Source organism: Arachis hypogaea, chromosome 19 (assembly GCF_003086295.3).
Source record: "Arachis hypogaea cultivar Tifrunner chromosome 19, arahy.Tifrunner.gnm2.J5K5, whole genome shotgun sequence".
Classification (NCBI taxonomy): Eukaryota; Viridiplantae; Streptophyta; class Magnoliopsida; order Fabales; family Fabaceae; genus Arachis; species Arachis hypogaea.
This window is the reverse complement of record NC_092054.1, coordinates 3176230-3184553: the sequence shown is the minus strand read 5'-3', so window position 1 is coordinate 3184553 and position 8324 is coordinate 3176230.

Here is an 8324-nt window from a genome sequence, read left to right as displayed (position 1 = left end):
TTTTTACTAGAGACTTTTTGATCCGGAAATTCACTTTTAGTGACAGTTTTGCGTGCGCAGAAAAAAACTCTTGTAACCGAAAACTTCGAAACCAGTGGTAAAAATAATTTCTACCTTGATAATTGTGTCCCAAGATTAATATTAGCCATTCATTCATGATTTATTTGTTTAAGAATAAATCTTAGCCATTAATTATTTTACCACACGGTAAAAGTTACCCGAACCGAATTTCTTACTAGTATTCCGCAAACGACTTCTAGAGACCCCAAATCTTCTTACTTACCACCCAAGTAACTTGTCTCTCTTTTAGCCTCTAGGCCAAGATTATCTCAGCCTATCACCCCTCTCTGCTGTGTTTTTAACCTCGAGTAGCTTACTGCGGTTAACTGTGGATAAACTCGACACGTAAGCGCTGACCAAGCTTCCTCGTTTTCACGCCCCTTATTCATTGAAGCCCAGCCCTTGACCACGAAAATTTTAGCCCCTTCTACCACCATAAATTCATCAAGACTTTGATTTTTTATTTAAGGAAGCATTTGCCACAAAATTTACAAAACACTTTACACATTTTTGCACTCTTTTAACCGAATTCTTGAGAGAGAAAGACAAAAAATTCTTAAACTTGTTCTCTGTGCCCCAACCCCTATTTCAACTCTTCTTCCATTTTTCTTCATGTGTTCTTTGAGGACTCAAACCATACAAGCATAAACTGTTGCCCGTTTTCGCTAATCCTTGCGTTTATACCGAAATTTCGGCTAGGTAAACTCTTGTTCTTTCTCTTTTTCTTTTCTATTTTTTAAAACAGTAGATATGATGAATTCCTACTCTTCTCTATGTATAGAAAACTCCTCTTGAAGTAACCATAGATCACGCCTAAGGAATTAGAGATATTCGAGCTCAAAGTGGTTGAATTTCGACGTTTTGCGACACTTTAGGCCCAAAAACGAAACTCACTACCACCAGCTGTGTTTCTTCCCTTGTATGCATATTTTCTAGTATGAGAAATGTTTGCTAACTGAATTACATAAGAGGTAAGGATTAGGATTAGTTAGAGTATGTTTGTGCTTGTTTTCGGTGTTCAAATGAGCCACTTTGTGGTAATTTTGTGCTTGTTTCTTAATTCTGAAAATTCAGTAATGCTTCTCTGTTTTTAGACTGTTATTTGAGTGATATATGAAGCTTATTTACCTCTGAAAATTGTATAAAATTACTGAAATTATTTGGAGTACTTGGGGTTTAAGTTTCAAGCCTTAAAAGTCACTAAATTTGGATAAAAATAAAAAACTGCACCCCTGAAAATTCAGCCACTAAATGATCATGAAATTCACATGTATAAGGGTTAGAAAACTTATTTTAATCCTATGTAACAAAGCTGTAAAAATAAAAAAGGTGTTATGGTTATTTTTGGGTAAAAAGAGAGTAAAAAATGTAATTTAAATAAAAAATAAATAAAATTTTGAACTTAATATAATTAGGAGTAAAATAATAATTATATAAATTAATTGGATCAAAATTATAATTATAATAAAGTTTTAGGCCTAAATAAAAGTTTTAGTAAAAATTAGAAGTAAAATGGTAAAAAGTGGTAACTAGAATAAGTAAATAAATTAATAAAGGGTAAAATAATCTTTTAGGTCCCTAAGGATAGAATTGGTATTAATTAAAATTATTATGGATAATTTGGTCATAGAAAAATATTAGGATTAACTCGGTAACTTTTTGACGCTAAATCAGGTTAAACGGTAAAACTAGAGTACTTAGGGGCATATTAGTAATTTTAGGCATAAAGTCAAATTAAAAATAATTAATTAACTCAATGAAGGAGAAAAGGTCTATTGAAAAAAAAAATATGAGGGCAAAATGGTGAAGTAATAACACTAGTGGTGAAAGCGTCACTAAAAGTCTAAAGAAAACTAGAAAAACAAAGTTAAGTACAAAAGGGGTAAAATTGAAAATGTACAAAAATACAAAGGGTAGAAATGGTAAAATATGTGACAAGGCTGAGATATTTTAAGAAAGAATCGGGTACAAGTTTTCAAAAAGAAAGGCAGAGAAGTTCCTTAGAGATAAATTTTATTGAGATGTGCCGTGGAAAAAGAACTGTAAACCCCAAGGTGCTTGAGGTTGTTTGGAGGTGGGTATTACCCATTAATTGCTAAAACTATGTTTCCCTTTTGTGCGTATATTATGGCTTCAAGTTTACGACGATTGCCTGTTGTCACGGACTGGTGGTATGCTTAACCACATCGACACGTATACACGGACGGACGCAATTGGGAAACCATATCTAGGACTAGTTCCTAAGTAACGTCAGGTTGCGGGTAGTCAACCGACGCATGAGCTCATGGCCTGTATAGAACTAGACATGCATCATACTTGGTTGCTGCATTATCTATGTTTGTGATTGCTTACTTGTACCTATGGTTGTATTTTGTCTCTGCTTCCTTTACTTTGTGTTTGTTTACTATTCTGCTATATACTTGTGCTTGTACTTGTTTGTGTGATTTACCGACCTAACTGTGCGAAGTCTTAGACTTAGGCTGCGGAACCCCATAGAATTCCTGTGTAGTACCCTGCTGGGAACCTTAGGTTCTCACCCTTTACTTTCCCATTCCGCAGATGCAAATCGGCGAGATCTTCTTTGAGTTTCCAGTCTTGGGACTAGTGAGCAGCAGTAGCATTACCGGAGGGTCAGAGCGACTTCTCTTACTTCCACACAGTACTTCCGTGTTTCTTCAGCTACAAGGGATCGAATGACCAGCAGTAGTTATAATAGTAGCAGTGGTAGTAGTTATCTTTGCCCTCGTTTTGTATAGACTTTTAGAGGGCTAGGTGCTTTTGTAAATACCTATATAAACAAGTTAGAATGGTCCCAAACTAGAGTAATTCTTGCGAGTCGAGGCCTGTTAGTATAAATATGGAGTCTGTAAATATTTTCATGAATAAGCAATGACGTAACCTGGTGTGAATTATGATGTACTAAATAAGCTTTCGGACATATATGTTGATATTACTATGTTTTTTGTATTTTCTATGCATCATGTATATATTATTTATTTAACTATTATCTATTTCGTTATATCTATATATCTGACACGTGATCTCGACTAGCGCTATAGGCTCACATGTATATTATCTAGAGTCTCTAGAAAAAGCCGTGTAGTAGCGCTTGACGGTTAGCAATGGTCATGACGTGCTAGAAGTTGGGTCGTTACATCATCACAAGTTCAGGCTCCTCAACATACATGCACCTGACTTGAGGGAGGGTGTGACTTGATAACTCAAGCTTTAAGCCTAATTAGATTAGTTAGCACTGCTTTAAGTTTGTTAGAATTAATTAGCATCGACTCTATTTATAGTTATTCAGCTAGTTTTGTTAGCAAGTTTTGTATAAATACACAAACATGTGACTAATAGAATCAATTCAATTACTCTCAACAAGAGAATGTGTGGAGAAATATTCTTCCCACACTCCATTAGTTATTGAGTCACTCTCTTTAGATGCAGTCCAAACTCACCTTTCATCATATTTGCCAAATATAATTTTGTATCTATGTATTCCTGTTGTGCCGGTAAATAAACGCATTTTTTAGTTTCAACTTATTATTTTTATAATAATATGTAGTTTTTTAAAAAGAATAACAATTATTTTGATTAAGGGAAAGTAAATACACGTGTTAAATAACCTAAATTTAATTTAAGAAATTAAGTGTCTATTTAAAAGAAAAATGTCGTCTTTAATTTGTGTTTTCATTTTCATAAAATATAAAAATAAAAATATTTTTTCAACCAAACAGGTCATAAATTTTCTGCAGGGCTCTTCCCCCATAGTTTTGTTCAATTGTTTCCAGTTTTTTTCCAGTTCGTGGCAAAGTCAAAGCATCATGCGTTTTTGGCCACTGAAGAATCCAGTTGGTTAAGAATCGTGAACATTAATATTGGGCTTTAGGCCCGTGGTTCGGTTTGCATTTGCTGCTTCTTACTCGTTAATGGGCCGTGCCGATCCAGTCCAATCAAATAACTAAGTCCAAAAAGAAAAAAAGTTCATCAATTCTTTTGGAAATTTGTAACCTTAATAGTTAATATTGAAATCATGCATGCTAAATAATTACAATGAACAATTTCTTCTAAAGTAATTCTCAAATATCCTTGAATCTTAAAACCTTGTAGATATACTATAATAACATATACCAATTTAAAGACAAATAACTAATCCTTTGAAGTTTGAACAAAAGAAATCCAAAAATTAATATAAACAAGTGTCCTAGCTTTTTTTTTTCTCTTATTTTATAAACAGATAAATAGAATAGAACTATATTGTGATAATAGTATGCCCAAGATCTAATCCATCATGATTGGCTCTCGTGCAAGTGGGAGATTGTTGGGAATAAGTAGTATGACCACAATCCAATCAATCGCGTGTCAAATAATTTGTTATTGTTATTATATTAAAATGTTAATATAATAACGTCTTTGATTAAATTTATAGATTTATCATTGTGATAGTGATCACAATATTGAGAGATAAATCTTTTATAATTTAATCTAAATTATTCTTGGTCATAGGATTATTAAAAAGGACATTAATAATCCGGAAAGATCAATATATATATATATATATAATGGTCTTCATTGGATGAAGATTAATAGATCTCATTTATTAAATTATATATATAGATGGTGCATATAGAGATATGGCCATTAAACTGACTCACTTTGAGAATTCCTAATGGTTATAATTACCGTATATTTATCAATAGGATATTCTCAAGATGAATACAGTAATAGAGTTTCCTTTGACCTGCGACTGTCATAGTAATTAACAATGTATTTATTATACTTTGATTTCGGACACCTAATACCCTAGGGTGCTAGTTGAATGGATATTGGGTATGATTTAAATACTTGTAGAATTAATGATTAGTCAATAAGGAATCTGTCAACTCTCGGTAAAGAGTTTTAGCTCTATGATTATAATGACTGAGATGAATAAAACCTTGGCCAAGGGGATTGAATGAATGAAGAAATGAGTTTCTTAGGTCATTCACAGTTCATTATAATAATGGTAACAAGTTAGAGTTTGACAATTAAACCATACTCTAAGGGTTAACCAAGAGCTGGAAAGATGGAAGGAATTATACTTTGTTCTTCTAAGGTTCTTAGTAAAAATATATTACTTTATACTATCGGGTCGTTGAGGAATGTTGCTAGACGCCAACCTTGATTAGTAAATTTAGTATGACTAATTTACTACCTGCTTAGTATTGAACCTATGGGGTCACACACTAACGAGTGTTCTAATATTTGCTGTAGAATTATTTAATTATTAATTTATTAGAAAACCATCTCAATGGAAATAACTGCATCACATGCTTAAAAAAATATTTGAATTAATCCTATTAATTCACAAATTAAAAAAAAAAAATAGGAATAAAGATTTAAACACAAAAAAGCCAAAGCTCTGATACCACTAAAGGATTACCATGTGTTCATAACACGCAGCGGAAGAAAAGAAAGTAATCCTAAAGATCTATTTTGTGCTTAAATTTTATTCCAATAATTTAATATATAGATCAGATCTAAATACCTGAGTACGCTCGTAAAAATCTTTTTCTCCTTCGATGGTACGAAGGCGCTATGCGTATCCACACCGAGACTAACCTTTGCTGTCAACTCCTTGACCAATGGACATAATTGAGAAACCTCTTGCAACTCTTTGCATGCCATTAAATTCTTCTCGAAGAATCAGGCACACATACATTTATGTGTGTAGAGGTAAAGGAATAAAACCTTTGTGTTTTATTCTCGTCTCTTTCACATTCCTCTACTCTTGGCATACATATATATAGTATGAGATTTGTTACTGATTTTAAATTTGATTCTCAATTCAAATTTAAATCATATCTTTAAATTCCAAATCTGAATCCTTCAAATTTTATGAATCATATCATAACAATTTAAAACATAATCGATTTGGATCTCATCCAAATTTATAATTCAAATTCAGAAATAGAATAACTAATTATTCTCAAATCTCATTTAATATTCTCAATTATCATATTATTATTATATTCTTGGTGCTAGCAAAAAATATAATAATATTCCATTTGAATTAATATAATTATTTATTTGATCAAATCAAATTAATAATTAAATAATTCTACAGCAAAGATTAGAACACTCGTTAGTGTGTGACTCCATAGGTTCAATACTAAGCGGGTAGTAAATTAGTCATACTAAATTTACTAATCAAGGTTGGCGTCTAGCAACACTCCTCAACGACCCGATAGTATGAAGTAATATATTTTTACTAAGAACATTAGAAGAACAAAGTATAATTCCTTCCATCTTTCCAGCTCTTGGTTAACCCTTAGAGTATGGTTTAATTGTCAAACTCTAACTTGTTACCATTATTATAATGAACTGTGAATGACCTAAGAAACTCATTTCTTCATTCATTCAATCCCCTTGACCAAGGTTTTATTCATCTCAGTCATTATAATCATAGAGCTAAAACTCTTTACCGAGAGTTGACGGATTCCTTATTGACTAATCATTAATTCTACAAGTATTTAAATCATACTCAATATCCATTCAACTAGCACCCTAGGGTATTAGATGTCCGGAATCAAAGTATAATAAATACATTGTTAATTACTATGACAGTCGCAGGTCAAAGGAAACTCTATTACTGTGTTCATCTTGAGAATATCCTATTGACAAATATACGGTAATTATAACCATTAGGAATTCTCAAAGTGAGTCAGTTTAATGGCCATATCTCTATATGCACCATCTATATATATAATTTAATAAATGAGATCTATTAATCTTCATCCAATGAAGACCATTATATATATATATATTGATCTTTCCGGATTATTAATGTCATTTTTAATAATCCTATGACCAAGAACAATTTAGATTAAATTATAAAAGATTTATCTCTCAATATTGTGATCACTATCACAATGATAAATTTATAAATTTAATCAAGGACGTTATTATATTAACATTTTAATATAATAACAATAACAAATTATTTGACACGCGATTGATTGGATTGTGGTCATACTACTTATTCCCAACAAACTACATATCTGAATTTTCGTACTAGATTAACATACTTATCTTATTTCCCGTAACTATTCATTGCATCAAGTTAGTGTCATTTTCTATGTGTTTTTTAAGGTAAAACAATTTTATTTATTTATTTTTGGTACTTTAAGATAAAGATATAGAATTGAACTTGAAACTTTATTAATTAAATATAGAGTAATAACTTTGAAGACCGAAAAATTTCCCCTCAACCTTATTGTATACGTAACACGTATGAATGTATGATATGTGAACTAAAACTTTTAAGAAGAATGTAAACAATTTCCTTGAAGTTTGTGGTTCTTATTTGGAAAATATTATGAAAGTTAAAAAAATTGCCGACAATTCACAATTATTTGATGTACAGAATTACTTTATAATTGCATGCATCTATTCATAAAATTCATAAATTAATAGATAATTAAGTCAAATTTATTGATATAAAACAATAGATGACTAAATATCTAAATAATTGTTTCATATTGACTAAAAAATAAAACAATAATATTAGAAAAACAAAAAAAATTAAAATTTGTCTTATTTATTATTTATTAATTACTACAGTAATTAATAAATACTAAATAATATAAATTTTGGTTGATTTTGGCTATTTTTTTATTACTAAATATTTTCAAAAATAAAACGGTATATAATATCACTTAATGTAAGAGAAGTCACAAAAGGAAAATTGATCTAGATGATAAACATTTGGAATTTGTTTAAAACAATAATGTTTTACTTTTAATTAATGTTTTAGACTCTACAAAATATTTAATTTTTTAATTTACTTTTTATAAAATATAATTTTTTGACTTTGGACTGTCAAATTTAAAAATTATTTATTTATTTTAACTCTTGTTAGCAATTTGTTTTATTAAATATTGACGTCACATGTTAAATATTGACTAGACCAAAAATATTTATATGGACCATGCCAAAAAAACCCAAATAAATCGTTTTTTTTTAATTAAAAAAGGTTGAGACAAGTGTGTATTAAACCACTTTTTATTTTTAATATGGAGGAAGGTGTGGAGTGATACAGCATTATGAAGAATAGGGGTGCTTTCTCTGCATGTGATGTTAGAGGGCGGAAATCGGACCGAGCGATTTAGAACAAGAAAGTCGAACGGTCCGATTAAGGAAAATCTACAAAAAAATATTTTTTTAATGAAACTCGGAGGATCCGTTTTGATTTTTTTAAAAAAAAAACAAAGAAAAATCCAAAA